This window comes from Oncorhynchus gorbuscha, linkage group LG23 (assembly GCF_021184085.1).
Source record: "Oncorhynchus gorbuscha isolate QuinsamMale2020 ecotype Even-year linkage group LG23, OgorEven_v1.0, whole genome shotgun sequence".
Classification (NCBI taxonomy): Eukaryota; Metazoa; Chordata; class Actinopteri; order Salmoniformes; family Salmonidae; genus Oncorhynchus; species Oncorhynchus gorbuscha.
The window spans coordinates 43,553,684-43,562,684 of record NC_060195.1 but is presented as its reverse complement, the minus strand read 5'-3'; the positions used below and the strand labels follow the sequence as shown (position 1 = coordinate 43,562,684).

Below are 9,001 nucleotides of genomic sequence, written 5' to 3'. Positions count from 1 at the left end.
ATTAACATGTGGTGACACCCCATCCCATGAACGGGACCGTTATCATCATCTGACACTAATTAGCATAACGCAACGGACATAAATCTTCCTAGGAAATATTCCTATTCATGAAAATCACGAGTGAAATATATTGGAACACAGCTTAGCCTTTTGTTAATCACCCTGTCATCTCAGATTTTCAAAATATGCTTTACAGCCAATGCTAGACAAGCATTTGTGTAAGTTTATCATAGCCTAGCATAGCATTATGCCTTGCTAGCAGCAGGCAAACTTGTCACGGAAATCAGAAAAGCAATCCAATTAAATCATTTACCTTTGATGAACTTCGGATGTTTTCACTCACGAGACGCCCAGTTACACAACAAATGTTCCTTTTGTTCCTTAAAGATGATTTTATACCCAAAATACCTCTGTTTGTTTGTCGCGTTATGTTCAGAAATCCACAGGAAAGAGCGATCACGACAACGCAGACGTATATTCCAAATAATTTCCATAATGTCCACAGAAACAGTCAAATGTTGTTTTTTTATAATCAATCCTCAAGTTGTTTTTAAAATATATATTCGATAATATATCAACTGAGTGTGTAGCTTTTTCAATAACAGCGGGCGAAACAATGGCCACTTACTCAGTTGCGCAAAACTCACTCTGAGAGCCCCCACCTATCCAGCTCATTTTTCAAAATAAAATCCTGAAACTATGTCTAAAGACTGTTGACACCTTAGGGAAGCCATAGAAAAGGGAATCTGGTTGATATCCCTTTAAATGAAGGATAGGCATGCATAGGAACAGAGTTTTCAAAATAAGAGGCACTTCCTGATTGGATTTTCCTCAGGCTTTCGCCTGCAATATCAGTTATGTTATACTCACAGACAATATTTTTACTGTTTAGGAAACTTTAGTGTTTTCTATCCAAATCTAAAATTATATGCCTATTCTAGTTTCTGGGGCTGAGAAATAGGCAGTTTCAAATGGGTACGTATTTTTAGCCAAAAACGAAAATACTGCCCCCTACACGCAAAAGTTTAAAGTATTTGTGCTAATCAGTTGTGTTATGACTAGGTAGGAGTGGTATACAGAAGATAGCCCTATTTGGTAAAATTCCAAGTCCATATTATTGCAAGAACAGCTCAAACAAGCATTACTTTAAGACATGACGGTCAGTCAAGAACTTTGAACGTTTCTTCAAGTGCAGTCGCAAAAACCATCAAGGGATGTGATGAAACTGGTTCTCATGAGGACTGCCACAGGAAAGGAAGACCCAGAGTTTCCTCTGCTGGAGAGGATATGAAACTGGCTCTCATGAGGACTGCCACAGGAAAGGAAGTCCCAGAGTTTCCTCTGCTGGAGAGGATATGAAACTGGCTCTCATGAGGACTGCCACAGGAAAGGAAGACCCAGAGTTTCCTCTGCTGGAGAGGATATGTTCATTAGAGTTACAAGCCCAAGGAAATTGCAGCCCAAATTAATGCTTCAAAGAGTTAAAATAAGAGACACATCTCAACATAAACTGTTCAGAGGACACTTTGTGAATCAGGCCTTCATGGTCAAATTGCTGGAAAGAGACCTCTACTGAAGGACAAAAATAATAAGAGACTTGCTTGGGTCAAGGAACACGAGCAATGGATATAAGACCGGTCAAAATCTGTTTTGGTTGCAACTGCTGTGTCTTTGTGAGATGCAGAGTAAGTGAATGGATGATCCCCGCATATGTTGTTCCCACCGTGAAGCATGGAGGAGGACATGTGATGGTGCTTTGTTGGTGACACTGTCAGTGATTTATTTAGAATTCATGTTACAGTTAACCAGCACGGCTGCCACAGCATTCTGCAGTGATATGCCATCCCATCTGGTTTGCGCTTAGTCCCACTATCATTTGTTTTTCAACAGGACAATGACCCAACACACCTCCAGGTTGTGTAAGGGCTATTTGACCAATAAGGAGAGTGATGGAGTGCTGCATCAGATGACTTGGCCTCCACAATCACCTGACCTCAACCCAATTGAGATGGTTTGGGATGAGTTGGACCGCAAAGTGAAATAAAATCAGCATAGGTGGGAACTCCTTCAAAATTGATGGAAACGCATTCCAGGTAAAGCTGGTTGAGGGAATGCCAAGAGTGTGCAAAGCTGTCAAGGCAAAGGGTCACCACCTTTTGAAGAATCTCAAATAAAAAATATATTTTATTTAACACTTTTTTTCGTTGCTACATGATTCCATATGTGTTATGTCATAGTTTTGATGTCTTCACTATTATTCTACAATGTAGAAAAAAGTAAAAATAAAGAAAAACCCTGGAATGAGGAGGTGTCAACTTTTGATTGGTACTATATACTTAAAAATTGTTCAATTAATCAATAAGTACTGTATGTAAAAAAAATGTTTTTACATTTGACTCATTTAGCAGATGCTTTTATCCAGAGAGATTTACAGATCATGCATTCAACTTAATTAATTAAAATATTGTAGCTAATCCCAGGCTATGTCATTACCGGCCGTGACCGTGAGTCCAATAGGGAGGAGCACAATTGGCCCAGCGTTGTCCGGGTTAGGGGAGGGTTTGGCTGGGGGTGCTTTGCTTGGCTCATCGTGCTCTAGTGACTCCTTTTGGAGGGCAGGTTGCCTGCAGGCTGACTTCGGTCGTCAGTTGAACCGTGTTTCTTATGACACATTTCTGCGGCTGGCTTCTGGGATAAGTGCGGGTGTTAAAAATGATCAATCTTGTAGCGTCATACCCAAGAAGACTTAATGCTGTAATCGCTGCCAATGGTGCTTCAACAAAGTACTGAGTAAAGGGTCTGACTACTTATTGTAACGGTTTTCTTGAGGTGAAGGAGAGGCGGACCAAAACGCAGCGTGGTGGTTATTCATGGTCTTTAATATAGACACTATACATGAATAAACTAACAAAACAAAAAATGTGAAAAAAACAAAACTGCCCTATCTGGTTCAAACACAAAGACATGAACAATCAACCACAAACACACAGTGAAAGCCAGGCTACCTAAGTATGATTCTCAGTCAGACAACTAATGACACCTGCCTCTGATTGAGAACCATACTAGGCCGAAACATAGAAATACTCAAATCATAGAAAAGGAAACATAGACTGCCCACCCCAACTCACGCCCTAACCATACTAAATAATGACAAAACAAAGGAAATAAAGGTCAGAACGTGACACTTATGTAAATGTGATATCAGTTTTTTTTTGTTAAATACATTTGGCAAAAATGTCTAAAAACCTGTATGTGCTTTATCATATTGTGAGTAAATTGATGAGGGGGTAAAAACTATTTAATACATTTTATGCACTGCATACAGTAATCAAATGGTCCATTCCAGCAAAAAAGTTTGAGTTTTACAAAAAAAATATATGTAATAATACACGCACGCCTACATTTGTTTGGAACAGCAATATTTCACACACACACACACGCACGCACGCACGCACACACACACACACACACACACACACACACACACACACACACACACACACACACACACACACACACACACACACACACACACACACACACCCATAAGCAATCTTGTATTGTAAAAAAAAATAAGAAAAAAAGAGAAATTAGCGGACATAGCGTTTTGGAAATAAACTCTTAAAAGATTAACAAAGGGGTGAGAACAATTGGGATATAGAATGCTGATCATAAAAACTCATTTTATGTGACTGAACAAAGGAGCTCCGCCAAACACTGCTGTACTCAAACAGCATAGAGGCCATTTGAAATATACCCAGGAGGTTGCAGCAATGGAAATGGAACTGTTATATTGTCACTGAAAATATGCAATATTTAATGTTTGACATAATTAAACAAAATAATGACACTCTTTATTGATGCATGAATGACTGAATAACCTTCAAGTTTATTAGGTTTTGCATTCCTATCTTCACTACTCAAAGAGCAGTGACCTAATTTGTTTGAGATTACTCATTTGAAGGTAAACTCAGTTGACAAAATGCTGCCTTCAGCCTTTCTGGCTGTGGTGAAAAAATAAAGAAACAGCGACAGTTGGCACAAGCTCCTGTTCTGTTTTTAGCAAGTGGCACTGAGGCTAAAACTAAGATAATTAACAGTGACAAAAACACTATTAAATAAGGAGATGGCACGAAGGGCTGTCAGGTTTGCACAGACTTTGTTCAGAAATTATTTGGTTGTCCAAACACAGTTTCATCAGCTGTCCGGGTGTCTGGTCTCAGATGATCCCGCAGTTGAAAAAGCCGGATGTGGAGATCCTAGGCTGGCGTGGTTACACATGGTCTGCTGTTGTGAGGCCAGTTGGACGTACTGCCAAATTCTCTAAAATGATGTTGGAGGCGGCTTATGGTAGAGAAAAACTTAACATTAAATTCACTGGCACTAGCTCCAGTGGACATCCCTGCAGTCAGCATGCCAATTACACACGACCCAAAATGTACTGTTTTGTTGCACAACACAATGCCACAGATTTCTCAAGTTTTGAGGGTGCATTTTATTGTCCCCAGCAAAAGGTGCACCTGTGTAATGATCATGCTTCTTGATATGCCACATCTGTCAGGTGGATTGATTAAGGAGAAATGCTCATTAACAGGGATGTAAACAAATTGTTTATTGAAATTAGCTTTTTGTGCATATGGAAAATGTCTGGGATCTTTTATTTCAGCTCATGAAATATGGGACCAACACTTTACATGTTGTTCAGTGTAAGAGGAACTCTGCTTTACATCCTTCAAGATCACGACCACCAGCACTCCACCCAGAGAGACCAGCATCACCCTACAGCACCGGGCCACATACAGATAGGCCAGCTCTTCCCTGCACCAACAGGCTCCATCCAGAGAGGCCAGCTCCATCCTACACCATCCAGAATGGCCAACACCACCCTGTACCATCGGGCCCCTTCCAGAGAGACCAGCTCGACCCTACACCACCAGGCCCCATCCAGAGGCCAGCTACACTTTACATCAGGCCCCTTCCAGAGTGCACAGCACATTTTGTGACTAAACTAAAATAGATTATATTACCAAAACAAAATAAATGACAATGGGAAAAGACTTTGGAGCATCAAAAACCCAATTAATCTCCAACGTCATTTATAATGAAACCTTTTGATATAGCCAATTATTTTAAGGACTATTTCAACAGTAAACTGGACACACATAGAAGTGAAATTACAACATTGAACCATCATATTGGTGAATTGAAGATCTAATAATGAAAAAGAAAGAATGCAGTTTAGTCTGTATGGAAGAGGTGGAAAAGGTTGTTATCCATCAATAAAGATAAGCCACCAGGTATAGACACCCAAGATGTTTCTTGCCACTTGTGTTACAAGAAGCTAAAATGACTATGTATGCTGTTGATTGTGCATTCTACACATCAGCACCTACAGCCAGTGAGCTCATTGAGTTACAGTCAGTGTCTGAATTGGTAATTAACAATAAACTGGTCTTAAATACATAAAACCAAAAGCATTGTACTTGGTTCAAAGCATTCTCTTAGATCTAAACCTCAGGGTAGCCTAGTGGTTAGAGTGTTGGACTTGTAACTGATAGGTTGCAAGTTCAAATCCCAAGGTACTGACAAGGTACAAATCTGTCATTCTGCCCCTGAACAGGCAGTTAACCCACTGTTCCTAGGCCGTCATTGAAAATAAGAATTTGATCTTAAACTGACTTGCCTGGTAAAATAAAGGTAACAAAACAACTGGAGTTGTGCATAAAGGGTGGTGAACAAGTTCAAGAGGCTGAATTCCTAGGAGACATATTGGATGGTCAGTTGTCATGGTCAAGTCATATTGGCAAAGTTGTTGTGAACATGGGGATAAACATGTTTGGTGTTTTTCACACAAAAATCAACTGTACTAGTTGTTCAGGCTTTGCTCTTGTCCAATCTTGACTACTGTCCGGGAATATAGATAGTTGCAGCAAAGAAATACCTAGCAAAGCTGCAGCTGGTTCAAAACAAAGCAGCAAGCAGTCTTGCCCTTAACTGCACACTCATAACTAACATCAACAACATGCATGATAGTCTTTCATGGTTGAGGACAAAATATACTACTTCTCTTCCGGTCTTAAGACATTTTTGGTTGAAAATGCCTGTTTCACAAGTGGTTACTTGTATAATCTATTTGCATACACTTCAAACAGACATACATGCCCGAACAGACAATCTACTATGGGTTTCTTCACGGTACCCAAAACAAAAATAGATTTAATGTGTCGCTCCGTTATGTATAGAGCCATGTCATCATTGAATGCTCTAACACCAGAGTTTACTCAGGCAAAAAGCAAGTTTAGCTTTAAAAAACAGATTTAAAAAAACATGTATCACAGCGCCTCTCCTCTTTCTAAATATCTAATTTAACTGTACGGTGTACAATAATAGGTATATATGATGTGGCGTACAACGGACAAGACACCACGGGGAGACTTGTTGATGCCTGGTGAAATATGGAGTCTACATCATGCAGCAGTGGCTCCCTCTGTTGGACATGCAAGGTCTCAACAGGTCCTCCAGCCAGGACTAATTGTGGCTGATTGAGGCTGGTGAGTAATCAAGGGGCTGATTGCTTACCAGCCATACGGGGCCATAAAGCTGCAAGGAGGGCAGCACACGGGAGGGTTGGCGGTAGTCTACCGGATAGACGTCCTCACGGTCTGCTACAACCGAAGGACTCTGTGTTCTACCCCAGAGGAGACAATAACCCGGAAGAGGTCTCCTGGGAGAACTGCTTCTTTAATTTTTCTTTATTGGTTTAAATAAACACATTCGAAACTGAGGTATCACACTTGTGTCCATGTATGACCTGTATAAACGTCTAGCTCAAACCCCCTGGTATGCCACAATGAATAGTCTGTAACATTTTATATATCGTATTTTTTTTGTCACTTGGTGTCTCTCCTATACAACTCTTATCTTTATTTTGAATTTAATGTAATATCTCATGTTATTCTTGTCTATTAGTGTTTTGTACTTTGTCAAGTAGTTGTACGTTTTATGTGGACCCCAGGAAGAGTAGCTGCTGCATGTGCAGTAGCTAAATGAGGATTCTTGTAAACTAAACCTGTTAGAGAGGTATGAACCTGTTCTTTATCTCTCTGCTCTGTTGTGGGCCAAAGAGGGCTCTGCCTGAGAATGATGACTCTTTAAAAGGCCCTTGTCCAGAGTGTATTTGAATAGCAGGCTCCCCAGAGGAGCAGTGCTGCCCTGTAATGGCCCTCACATCTCCACACATGTTGGGAGTATTTATTTCTCACACAGAATAGGTCAACTTTTGTCAAATGGGAATAGTAGGTTGACATAGGCTAGTGTTTTTGCTGTTCATTTAGGCCTACTCATCTTGTTGGCTGACAAAGTAAATGTGGACAGTACTTCCAATATCTTCAATATGCACCTTGGAAATGGACAAGGACGCGTGCAGTTGTGTCCCTGATGTGTCTGTCTCCACTTGTAGCCTATGAGAGAGCCAGGTGAGTGAGAAGTGCTTCGTGGCATGCAGAGCACAATGACAACAAAAGGCATGGATTATATTCGGGTGCTTACGGCCAAACAAAGGGGACGCCGCCGTGAAATTCGATGCATTATCAAGTGCTTGTCAAATTGTGAATGAGAGACTGATGAAGTGTACAGTCCTTAAAAAAACAAAGCAGAGCTCATGCCTTTCAAGCAACTTTTTTCAAATCAGAGTCTCATAACGCAGCCTTACAATGTATTAAAAATCAAAACATATAGCCCGACGTTTGTAGAACAAATAATAATAATAATAATAATAACTCTAATTTAAGCATATAGGAGTACCTGTTTCTTTGTTAACCTGTTACTCCTACCCCCTACTTTTTCGAACACTCTGTTAAAAATCGCGCAATATTTCAGAGCCCTGCTGCTCATGCCAGGAATATAGTATATGCATATGATTAGTATATGTGGATAGAAAACACTCAGACGTTTATAAAACTGGTTAAATCACGGCTGTGACTATAACAGAACGTGCGTTTCATCGAAAAGTGCAGGAAAATCTGATCACTTAAAATGGAAAAATATATAAAAATATATCAATGCGCCACTAAAATATTCTAAAAAAGAGTCCTCTACTCTCAAAATACTCTTTGAAAGCACCTGATTTTAAGGGGGCATCAGGAATTGAACCTGGGACCTCTTGATCTGCAGTCAAATGCTCTACCACTGAGCTATACCCCCTCTGCTAGAAACTATCTAAAGGTGGAAACATATTCTAATAGGGGACATAATCCCCTATTATTCTAATAGGGGACATAATGGTCCTTCTGTAGCTCAGTTGGTAGAGCATGGCGCTTGTAAAGCCAGGGTAGTGGGTTCGATCCCCGGGACCACCCATACGTAGAATGTATGCACACATGACTGTAAGTCGCTTTGGATAAAAGCGTCTGCTAAATGGCATATATTATTATTATATTACATAATAGCTGGAGATCAACAAAAACTGATGAAGAACACCTTCTCACTGAAAACATACCTAGGTAAAATATTTGATTTCAAGATGACAACGAAATTACAATCTGAGACCTATTGATCTGAAGTCTGTTGCACTTCCACCTCTGTTAGGAACTGTCTGACAGAGAAAAACCATTGAATGAGGGACATTTTAGACTGAGTAAAATAACCAAAAAAGCAGCACTCCCTCTCTCAAGATACACTTAGAAAGCACCTGATTTCAAGGTGGTGCCAGGATTTGAACGTGAGAAATTGTCTAATAAGGCACATTTTTCACAGAGTAACATATTCTAAAAGAGAGTGCTCTACTCTCAAAATACTCTTTGAAAGCACTTGATTTTATGGGGGCATCAGGATTTAATCCTGGGACCTCTTGATCTGCAGTCAAATGCTCTACCACTGAGCTATATCCCCTCTGCCAGAAACTATCTAAAGGTGAAAAAATGGTCTAATAAGGGACATTATAGCTGGAGATCAACAAAAACTGATAAAGAAAATCTTCTCTCTGAAAGCATACCTAGGTAAA

At 40.1% G+C, this 9,001-nt stretch overlaps 2 non-coding genes across 2 annotated transcripts; both read right to left on the bottom strand.

Moving 5' to 3' along the window:
• Positions 1-8,130: 8,130 nt before the first annotated feature.
• On the bottom strand, positions 8,131-8,202 carry trnac-gca. Its single transcript has one exon. It is a non-coding gene; the product is annotated as a tRNA-Cys (tRNA).
• A 615-nt stretch (positions 8,203-8,817) lies between these two features.
• On the bottom strand, positions 8,818-8,889 carry trnac-gca. Its single transcript has one exon. It is a non-coding gene; the product is annotated as a tRNA-Cys (tRNA).
• Between the last annotated feature and the right edge of the window lie 112 nt (positions 8,890-9,001).